We start from the raw sequence: 11,422 nt of genomic DNA, 5'->3' as shown, positions 1-11,422 counted from the left end.
TGTTGGAATGCGTTACACTTTCTACAGAACAGAAACTAAGATAACCTGTTATACAATTAGTCGCAAATAAGGCCCTTGAGTTTTTGCCCATACACATGAGTACTGTCTAAAACGTGTCTTCTTTGTAGCAGCTGGGCCCTGCCACCACTGTGCTTGACAGAGTTCACAACTGCTGTAACCTGTAGCTTCCCTTTCACTTCTCTGGCTCCCTTCTCCAGCTGAGCTTTGTTTCCTGGCAGTAATTAAAACCTCCTACCACTGTCATAGCTACTGCTGCTGCTGGAACCACCATGGCCACTCTGGTTTGGTGGTTTGGCAAAGTATTGGCCTCCACCGCCACAGGGGCCAGGGCTTCTGCCTCCAAAATTTCCTCCCTGGATGGACCCCCAAATCTGAAGATTGGTTGTTGCAATTGTCAAAATCATTATAGCTTCTGCCACCTCCAGAGTTACTTCCGTCATTACCAAATCTGTTATAGCCATCCCTATTGCCACCGTATCCACCACCACCTTGACTGCCACCAAAGCCATCTCCCCCAGTGAGGTTTCCTCCGCAACTTTAACCTCTTTGGCTGGATGAAGCACTAGCTATCTCTTGCTTAGCTAGAGCTCTCCTTACTTCACAATCGTGGCCAGTCCCAGTATGGCGTTCTTGAATGACCATCTTGTCCACAGAGTCATGGTCATCAGATGTCACAAAAGCAACGCCGTTCTTTTTGCCACCGCCTGGGTCAGTCATGATTTCAATCACTTCGCTTTTCCCATACTGTCCACCATAACTTCTTAGATGATGTTCTTCAGTGTCTTCTTCAACGCCATCCACAAAAATCTTTTTCACAGTTACGTGGGCACCGGCTCTTTGAGAATCTTCTCTTGAGACAGCCATCAGTGGTTCCACAGCTCTTCACCAGACATTCAACTGACTGAGCTTCCCAGACGTCCCAGACTTTTTATTTTAAAGTCAGATTTATTGAGGTAGCATCTTCTGGGGGTTTTGTTTGTTTGTTTGTTTGTTTTCTAAGTAGGCCCTACACCCAGTGTGGAGCCCAGTGTGGAGCTGGAGCTCACCACTCTGAAATAAAGCCCTGAGCTGAGATCAAGAGTCAGATGCTTAACTGACTAAGCCACCCAGGTACCCTGAGGTACCTCAAGATATCATTTTCATACATACATTTCATACAGCATTATTCACCATTTTTAATAGGCAGTTCTCTTAGTTTTGAGAAATGCATACAGATGTGTGGCCACCAATACAATCAAAATGTAGAACTGTATCATGACCTTTCCCCCCAAATCCCCCTGTGTCCCTCCCTCCATCTCTACCCCCTGGCAACCACTAATCTGTCTTTTGTCCTTACAGTTTATCTTTTCTAGAATGTCATATAAATGGAATCATGCAGTATGTGGTCTTTTGAGTATGACTTCTTTCACTCAGCAAATACATTTGAGATTCAGCCATGTGGCTGAGTGTTTCAGTAGTTCCTTCCTTTTCATCACTGAGCAGTACTTAATTATACGACAATCTGTATATCCATTCAGAGGTTAAAGGACATTTGGGCTGTTTCCAGTTTCTAACAATTATGAATAAGCCACTATCAACATCCACATGCAGGGTTTTATGTGAATCTAAGTTTTCATTTCTTTGGGGTTCAAACCCAGGAAGTGGATTTCTTGCTCGATGCTAAGTGTATGTTAAACTTCAGTTTTTTATTTTTGTTTTTCAAAAAAAGCCAAACCACTCTCCAGAGTATTTGTATGACTTCGCCTTCCCACCAGCAGTGTATGATACGTCTGGGTGCGCCATATTGTCACCAGAACTTGGCATTGCCGGTTGTTGTGTTTTCTTTCCAGTCATTTCACTAGGTGACTGACACCGATTTTTGAAGCTGAGCAAACATGTTCATAGAATTCATTGCTATCTTCAGAAAAGACTTAAAATCAATCGTAAATATCTAATATTACATGAGAGCCACTTGGCTGCATACTCATTAGGCAGTTTATACTAACTGGAGTTACTTTTACCCAAGCTGTCCAATTTTGCTTAGTTGTCTATATTTCAAGCAGCATTCATGCCAATTTCCTTAGCACACTTGTTAAACACAAGAGTCCTGTGTCTTCCCTGCAGCGGTAAGGATCCTCACTTCATTCCAGTGTCTCTGAAACACTCAACAGCCTACCTCTAATCACCTTGTTCAGGTGTGTTTTTGGTACCCAGAAAATGAAACATCCCTCCAGCGTCTACTTTCAAAAACATATCTATCAAAAACACTCTAAGCTGGAGGAAAGGAGAAAAAATGTTTTGTTGCAGTAAACAAATTGTCACACTCGGGGGATTGATGGATAATTCAATCACTTTCCTGCTCTGCCCTCGATCTGCACAGAGCCATACATTGCTGTTCTTCAGAAGTAACTATTGCTGATTTCTCTGACGTGGGCAGAAAACACACATAGTCAGAACCCGGTCTGCTCAGATTTGTCACACAAATTCCTCCCTGGCCTGTTGCTTCTCTGTGGATCTCCCTGCTAATGCTTTATTCATTTGCATCTGTCTGCCCCATCTGCTGGTTCTAATGGTGTGTTGTAAGCAATTAGACCCTCATGCATGTACCACCTCCCATGCATTCCTTCTGTTCTTCCTCTCCCCCTCCCCCGGCCATTTCGATTTTTCTGCCTCAGCCCCAGAGGAATTCAGCAGACAACCCCAGCTGCATCTTTCCATTTTTCTGAAGTTTACTATTTATTTTAAATAGATAATACATGCACAAAAGATGAATCCAAAAGATACAAAAGGGCACAGAGGTAGAAGTCTCTTCCCTTCCTTTACCACTCCTTTGGTTCCATTGCTTAGAGGCAACTATGGTCACCAGTGTCTGGTGCCCTCCCAGAAAGAGATAATCTATACATAGACAAACATACAATCTAGATACTTTTATTCTTTGTAGAAATAGCAACACACTGTAACACCTTTTTGCACCTTGCTTTTTTCATGTACGTGTGTGTGCGCGTGTGTTGTAGAGCATTTCATCTCTCTATACTCGTATATACTACTGACTGTACATTAGTAGATATGCCTCTTTCCTTTAAAGAGTTGGTTGGTATGTAATATTGCATATGTACTATGATTCATCTTACCAAAATCCTTTTTAAAGTATGTAAAATAACGACTTAACCCAACCAAGATAGACATTTATATCATGAAAAAAAAAATGAGCAGAGTTCAATGTCTCAGGGCTGGTATTGGTAAGCTACAGTCTCAAAGACTTAAGATCTTTCTCTTTGTGTTCGAAGGTAGCTGCTGAAGCTCCAGCCTTCACGTCTGCATTCCCAGCCGGAGGAAAGATCTATGTGTTCCCCCTCAAGAAAGACACTTCCCAGCTCACAGAATCCCTTCAGTTATATCCATTTTCCAAAACCTAGTCACAAAGCTACACCTGGCTGCAAGGGAGGATGGGAAATGTAGTCACGATCTAGGGATGGTGTTGAAAACTTGGGGATCTATTAAGAAACAAGGAGGGAAGAGTGAGTATTGGGGTACAACGATATCCATTCTGTCCCAGGATTGTCAGCTCTTTTGCTCTTTCACTGCTAAACCAGAGATCTCTGTGAACATTCAGTTTCATGCTCTGGGAGATGGGTCACAGGTTGTATGCATTTTTATTTTCGTGAGTATTCCCAATTGCCATCCCTGACAAAGCAACAATTAATCCCTGCACTGACATATGAGTGTGACTATTTCCCCACACCCTCAATAGTCCTGAGTGTGCTTACCTTTTTTTTATTTTTATTTTTTGTCTTTTACCATTATAATAGCTAAAGTACAGTATCCAGGGGCCTCAGTGGCTCATTCAGTTAAGTACCCAAGTCTTGATTTTGGCTCAGGTCATGATCTCACGGTTCATGGGATGGAGCCCCACTTTGAGCTCTGCTCTGACAGCACGAAACTGCTTGAGATTCCCTCTCTCTCCCTCTCTCTCTACCCCTCCCCAGCTCTTGCTCTGTCACTCTTTCTCTCGAAATAAATAAATAAACTCAAAAAATAAATAAAATAAAATAAAATAAAATAAAATACAGCTTCTCAAGTTGTCTTAATTGGATTTAATAGGACTTTCTCTTATTTTTAGTGCCAGTCAGTAGTTTTTCAAATGTCTAGAAACTATTTGTATTTCCTTATCTCTGAACTATTTCCATCATTTGCCCAGTAGATTGTATTATTTCCTTATTACTCTATAGAAATTCTTTATAAATTGGGGAAATCAGCATTTTCAGCAATATTATTTAAACATTTTCCCCCAACAGTTTTGGCTTGATTTGTTGTGCTTTTGTTCCCATGCAGATTTTTTATTTTTTTTTCTTTTTCTTTTAAAGAGAAGTAAGCCTTTGTTTCCTTGTTCCACAAGCAATGCTTGGCTGAGTTGGTTGCTGTCAAAGAGACAAGTCCCACATTCTCATGAGACTCCTCTGACTTCCCCTTTGCTTCAACCGTAGCAGGTGCAGCAGTGGCCACAAATGCAGATGCATCAGCCAGCAGGGCCTTGACCGAGAGGCATACATCGTCGGTCTCCACGGGCTAGAACCCACCTGTGCCCACCGACGACCGAATGGGGTATTGATGGGGGCTCCGGGTGGCTCAGTCGGTTAAGCGTCCAACTTTGGCTCAGGTCACGATCTTGTGGTTTGTGAGTTCGAGCCCTGCGTCGGGCTCTGTACTGACAGCTGGGAGCCTGGAGTCTGCTTTGGATTCTGTGTCTCCTTCTCTCTCTGCCCCTCCCCCACTTGTGTTCTGTGTCTCTCTCTCTTTCAAAAAATGAGTAAACATTAAAAATAATTTTTTTAATTAAAAAAAGAATGGGGTAGTGATGCAACATCTCTAGGCATGGGCTGGCGACACGGAGAATGCCCTCCTGGAAGCGAGAATGCAGTGTCCTCTGTGATGTCAAGCACTTCCACATTTGTAGATAATGGATGTTCAGCCAGAGGGATGGTGGGAGGGGGTGGAGGCGGTGGGGGGGGGGGTGAAATATTCAAAGTGTTCAGTGCCTCGAGCTCCCCCCCTGTCTCCATTAGCTGTAGGTCACTCAGGATTTCAATGGTGATTTTTCTTTTTTTCTTTTTTTTAAATTTTGTTAATGTTTATCTACTTTTGAGAGAGACAGACAGACAGATGGAGACAAATAGGGGAGGGGCAGAGAGACAGGGAGACACAGAATCCGAAGCAGGCTCCAGGCTCTGAGCGGTCAGCACAGAGCCCGACGGGGGGCTCGAACCCACAGGCCGTGAGATCATGACCTGAGCCGAAGTCGGACATTCAACCGACTGAGCCACCCAGGCGCCCCCAGTGGTGATTGTTCTAATGTAGTTGCATGTATCCCTTTTAACAAATTGCTTCTGGGTATTGTGACTTTCTCAGAAGGCATTCCCTGTACCAAAATTACAAAATAAATTCTTCCATAGTTTTCTTTTTCAGAGTAATAATAATCACAAAGGGGCTCCAACTTGATTTATTTTAACAAGACTTCTGGTTATCCTGGCCCCACTGACCCATCCATCTTCCCCCACTGATTTGGTAGCTTGGCTGCCTTTAAATGGAAGCACCAAGCAGTTCTCCTTCACTTAAAATCAGTACATCTTAATTCCACTTTCTATTTGATATATCCTGCACTGCCATCAATATTATTCATTACCTTTCGGGGTTACAGATTGCAGTCGGATCCAATTTGCCAACGAGGAGGGCTAAGCACTGAGAGACGCAAACATTCAGACTGCCCTGCTCACAGGCTAGCTAGCAAACCATGTAATTCTAACCCGCAGAGACTTTTGGGAGGAACTCAGGCTTTGGAGGCTGTTAAGGGCTCACTTGTGTCCTCTCCAAACTCATATGTTAAGGTCCTAACTGCCAGTACCTCAGAAAGTGACTCTATTTAGAGACAGGGCCTTAAAAGAGGTAATTCTGTTAGGGTGGCTCAGTCAGTCGAGCGTCTGACTTGGGATCAGGTCGTGATCTCAGGGTTCATCGGTTCATTGGTTTGAGCCCCACATTGGGCTTTGGGCTTTGCACTGACAGCACAGAGCCTGCTTCGGGTTCTCTGTCTCCCTCATGCTCTGCACCTCCCCTGCTTGCTCTCTTTCTCTCAAAAATAAATAGACATTAAAAAAATTAAAAACAGGTAATTACATTAAAATGAGGTCATTAGGGTGGGCTCTAATCCAATGACTGGTGTCCTTATAAGACAAGGAAGTAGGAGGTAGATAGAGGGAAGATCTGGAGACACAGGGAGAAGACAGCCATCTACAAGCCGACGGGAGACACCTCTGTAGAAACCAACCCTGAAAGCATTTTGATCTCAAACTTTTAGCCTTTAGAACTGTGAGAAAACAAATTTCTGTTGTTCCAGCCATTCAACCTGGGGTACCTTGTTTGACAGTCCCAGCAAGCACATACAGGGGTGCACAGAGCAGGCTGAATCAACTTGGGGTCTTCGGTGCAAGTCTTAGAAGTTTAGCCAGATCCGTCAGGTCACGTTCCCCAGACTCTGGTGGAAATCTACAAATAGTGGTGGCTCAGTCGGTTAAGTGTCCGACCTCAGCTCCGGTCATGATCTCACTGTTGTGTTGGAGCCCCACTTTGGGCTCTGTGCTGACAGTCAGAGCCTGGAGCCTGCTTCAAATTCTGTGTTTCCCTCTCTCTGCCCTTCCACCGCCTGCACTCTGTCTGTCTGTCTCTCTCTCAAAAATAAACATTTTTTTAAAAATTAACAAAAGAAAAAGAAATCTGCTGACAGCAGCAGTACTGGGCAGGGCTCACAGAAGCTACAAGGTGTAGAAGGAGTAAAGGAAGCAGGAAGAAGAAATTGAACCATGATGTAATTTCAACAGAGGCCTCAAGTTGATCCTAAGAGGAGCTCTGGACCCGGGAGAGCTTTTGGGCTTGTCCAGAATGAAGCAAGGACACTGGGCCTTTGTACCCCAGCAGACTGTCTCCTGGAAGAGGGTCTGAACTTGGGCAAGGAAGCTCTAAGTGGCTGAGGGCTAGGAGGGCCTCAGATGCGAGCCATCAGTGTCCAGCACAGTGACAGCAGGGGAAGAAGCCCCCCAGGCCTAGTGGGGGCACACCCCCACACCCACCACACCTACCTACACAAAAAGGGATTTGTTAGGAGGATACGGGGGAAGCTCACAGCATGGAGGGACAGCCTGAAGGAACAACCCTCAGAAAGGACATGGCTCAGAGTAGCCGTGAGGTTTGGGAACTCAGAAACAAATGGGACGGTCTCTCTAGGCAACAACCATGGGGATGAATCAGCCCCCACTATGCATCTTTTCCCTTCAGCGTTCAGAGTCATCGGAGAGAGTCTACTTAACCTGACTTGGATCACCTGCTTGCTCTTTGGACAGAGAAGAGCATGGCCCTTTGACATTTGCTAGAAGGCTGCACGACCTGGGAGAAAACTGGTTCCCCAAAAAAGGCCAACTGTGATGTCATCACCAGAAGAAGAAAACATGTCCATTGGGCCCAGGCCATCGGAGTTGGAACCTCAGTTTGGGGTGTTTGGGAGCAAATAGCTTGAACTTATAAAATTTGAAAGTGCTTCCTCTGTAAAAAAGAAATATTACCTCCCACATAAGATTTTTCAGGCTTCAGTTATATCTATAGCTATACCCATATCTATATCTCTGTACCTGTTTGTATGTATGTGCTTACATAAAAGAATTATGCATACATACATGTGTATACACACGGACATAATACATGTATGATGCCTATATAATATAGTCACCATTTATTTGAGTGTCTATAGCTCCTAGGTCCTCATCAACTATTTCCTATCATGTATCTGTGCATCTATTTGCTTTCCCACCTCTTCTTTGAGAGCAAGAGAAGCATTCAATATCCTAGTCCCCAAACTCTAGACCTGGAAACCCCCTTAGAGATGCTGCCTCTTTTTTTTTTTTATAAGTTTATTTATTTATTTTGAGAGAGAAAGAGGGAGAGAGAGAATCCCAAGCAGGCTCCACGCTGCCAGCACAGAGCCCAACTTGGGGCTCGATCCCACACACCATGAGATCATGACCTGAGCCAAAATCAAGAGTTGGACACAACTGACTGAGCCGCCCAGGTGCCCTTAGATACTGCCTCTTTGTACAGAAGGAACTGTGGCATTGCAAAGTTTTACCACTTCACATTCCTCATGTTGGGTGTGGGGGTGTGCTTGACTTTTAATTTAAAAAATAAGTCAAAGAGTCAGGAGGGGAACGAGAAAAGCAAAAGGAGAGTTTTTCTGATAGGTCATCTACTCACAGAGGTACACACAAGCCTTCTCAGGGGGTTTCTCAACCCCAGGTGATGCAGGGAAGGGGCAGGAGGAGAGCAGGATAGCCAGGTATCAGGCACCAGTGACATTCCAGAGTGGAGAACACAGTTCCCCATTTCTTTCATTGCTGATTATAGAGAACAGCATTTATTGTGGACCACGTGGGACGAGGCCGACTGGAATGGAGGAGAGAGTGTGAGACAGAGGGCAAGGGGGGGGGGTTGGCATTTTCTCTCCTACAGCTATTTTCAAGAGGAGATCTAATTCCAGCAACAACGTTTCGACTTCACTCCCACCAAAAGGGATGGCTTCTGTGGAATGCCTCTCAGCTTGCAAATGTTGCCTTTCCGAGGTCACGCAAATAGCTAATACATCCATTTCCCTGAGATAAATGCCATCATGGAGGTCTTCTTGTCACTGTCAGGGGTTATGAGCGGTGTTGATGGAGTGGGGTAATGACATCGCAGGGTGATTGAAAGGGTTTGGGATGTGATTTCCTATTTGGTTCAGACAAAATAAAACCATTATCTGTGCTTCATCTTTTTTAAAGACATTGTTTCCCGAGCTCTTTGGCGCTTGAAGTCTGTTGCAGCACGGAGGAACAATATCAGCCTGTCACAATTATAGATCAGTTCATCACCACAGTCAGCCTCCAATCTCCTTGAACTCTTTTCAGGGGAAATGACTTTCCGGGGCCTACCTTATCCCCGGGTATTTTGCCTTTTGAAAAAGACGGTGCGGTGGTCATACATTCTCTGCGGAGAGCCCTCGGGCAGCACGGGGCCAGGCACACTGGGGAGTCTGCAGGTAGCCATTTAGGAGAGATGGAGACCCCTGAGCCCTTCAGTCACTCTTGGGTGAGCAAGAATGAGACACTCAGACACATGGACGTGATGGGGGCAAGCGGTTGCTTATGCAGGTTAAGGATACACTTGATGTTGAAGGACATAGGGTTCCCTGGTACATTTCTTATCTGTCTCTGAAACATGCCCAGCTTAGTGGGCTCATGTGGCCAGGCCGCAGCAAGACTATCAGAAGGGCTATCAGTACTCTTGCCCGCACACTTTTACCTCTGGCCAACCTAGGAAGCCATGCCATTGATGTCCTGGCCCTGACACTGCTTTATCCAACACCAGCCCGTCACCAGACCTTCTGTCGAAGTTCCAGGTATCAGGTGGCAATCTCTACACTTTAAAGAGTTTTTCCATCCTGGGGGCCCTCCAAGCAGTAGGCTTCAACCCAGCCCTGCACACCTCCACACAAGGAGTAGAAGGTCCCGTGGCCTGTTACTTCTCCCAGAATCAAAATATCCCTAATTCATCTCCATAGGTGGGTGCAGCACATGTATCCAGCTGTCAACCAATCTGTTAGGGTGTTTTGAGGGGGCGTCTGGGTGGCTCAGTCAGTTAAGCATCCGACTCTTGATTTCAGCTCAGGTCATGATCTCACGGTTCATGAGTTCAAGCCCCTCATCAGGCTCTGCACTGACAGCACAGAGCCTGCTTGGGATTCTCTCTCTCTCCCTCTCTCTCTGCCCCCATGCATGCATGCTCTCTCTCTCTCTCTGTCTGTCTCTCACTCTCAAAATAAATAAATAAACATTTAAAAAAAAATTTAAGATTTTATTTTTAAATACTCGCTACACCCAACATGGGGCTCAAACTCACGACCCCAAGATCAATTGTCACATGCTCCACTACTGAGCCAGCCAGGCATCCCTACCATTTTAAACATTTTAAAACCTACATTTCTGTGGTATTAAGTACATTCACTTTATTGTGCAGCCATCCCCACCATCCATCTCCAGAACTTTTCCATCTTCTCAAACTGAAATTCTATGTCCATGGACTATAACTCCCTATTCCTCCCTTCCCCCAGCCCTTGGTAACAACCATTCTACTTTTTGTATCTGTGAACTTGACAACTCTAGGAACCTCATAGAAGTGGAATCATACAGTATTTGTCCTTTTGTGACCAGATTATTTCAATGTGGGTGTATAAATATCTATTCAAATTCCAGCCTTTAATTCTTTTGGTATTTTGGTATGTACCCCAAAGTGGGATTGCTGGGTCAAATGGTATTCCACATTTAATTTTTTGAAGAACTTCAATACTGTTTTCCACAAAGGTTACACCATTTACATTGTACAATTTTACAATGCACAAGGGTTCCAACTTCTCTACATCCTTGCCAGCATTTGTTCGTTCCTGGTTTTTTTGACAATTGTCACCCTGATAGTTGTCCTATTGATGTTTTTTTTTTTTTTTTAACGTTTATTTATTTTTGAGACAGAGAGAGACAGAGCATGAACGGGGGAAGTTCAGAGAGAGGGAGACACAGAAACCGAAACAGGCTCCAGGCTCCGAGCTGTCAGCACAGAGCTGGACGCGGGGCTCGAACTCACGGACCGCGAGATCATGACCTGAGCTGAAGTCGGCCGCTTAACCGACTGAGCCACCCAGGCGCCCCGGTGTTTTTAAATGTAGTGATCACAGTTCGTTTAGAAAGTTGCTTCAGGATAAAGGGAAGAGAAGGTAAACGGAAAGAAAACCAATGAGAAGAGGTCAATGGGTACGGAACCAAGAAACTAGTGAGTTAAAGAGGGAGGAGTGTGTGTGTGTGTGTGTGTGTGTGTGTGTGTGCATGTGTTGGGTGCTGTGTATATATGTTTTACAAGATACCAGCCACCACCATCGATCTTGTTGCTGGTGACTGGACTTCTTTTAGATATATGAAGATGGACACTCCAATCTCTCATATGTTTAAAATTTTTCATATTTATTCTCAACTTACAACAAACCTAGACCATTGTCATCATTTTAATCTATTAGCTCACCAAATATATTCATTAGTAATAATATCAATAAATATATTCAAATATATTTAATCTATTGGCTCCACAAATATATTCATTAGTAATAATATCAATAAAAAATAGACAAATAGCTGGCCACCTGGGAGGAAATACTTGTACTATCTGAAAGGGATTAGGATCAGTGTTTAAAACATACAAATAACTCCTGTAAATTAATAGGGAAAATGAAGAAACCAAAGAGAAAAGTGGGTAGAGAATATAGATAAGCAGTTTGCAGATAGAAAATGAAAAAATGAAA

The 11,422-nt window shown here is 44.2% G+C and overlaps 1 pseudogene; it reads right to left on the bottom strand.

The window, feature by feature from the left end:
• Positions 1-242: 242 nt before the first annotated feature.
• On the bottom strand, positions 243-9,123 carry LOC112869592 (heterogeneous nuclear ribonucleoprotein A1-like 2; annotated as a pseudogene).
• Positions 9,124-11,422: the final 2,299 nt, after the last annotated feature.

The sequence above is a fragment of the Puma concolor genome, chromosome A3 (genome assembly GCF_028749965.1).
Source record: "Puma concolor isolate L17-30 chromosome A3, mPumCon1.1.hap2, whole genome shotgun sequence".
Taxonomy (NCBI): domain Eukaryota; kingdom Metazoa; phylum Chordata; class Mammalia; order Carnivora; family Felidae; genus Puma; species Puma concolor.
The sequence above is the reverse complement of the archived record's forward strand: the minus strand, read 5'-3'. Positions and strand labels throughout refer to the sequence as shown.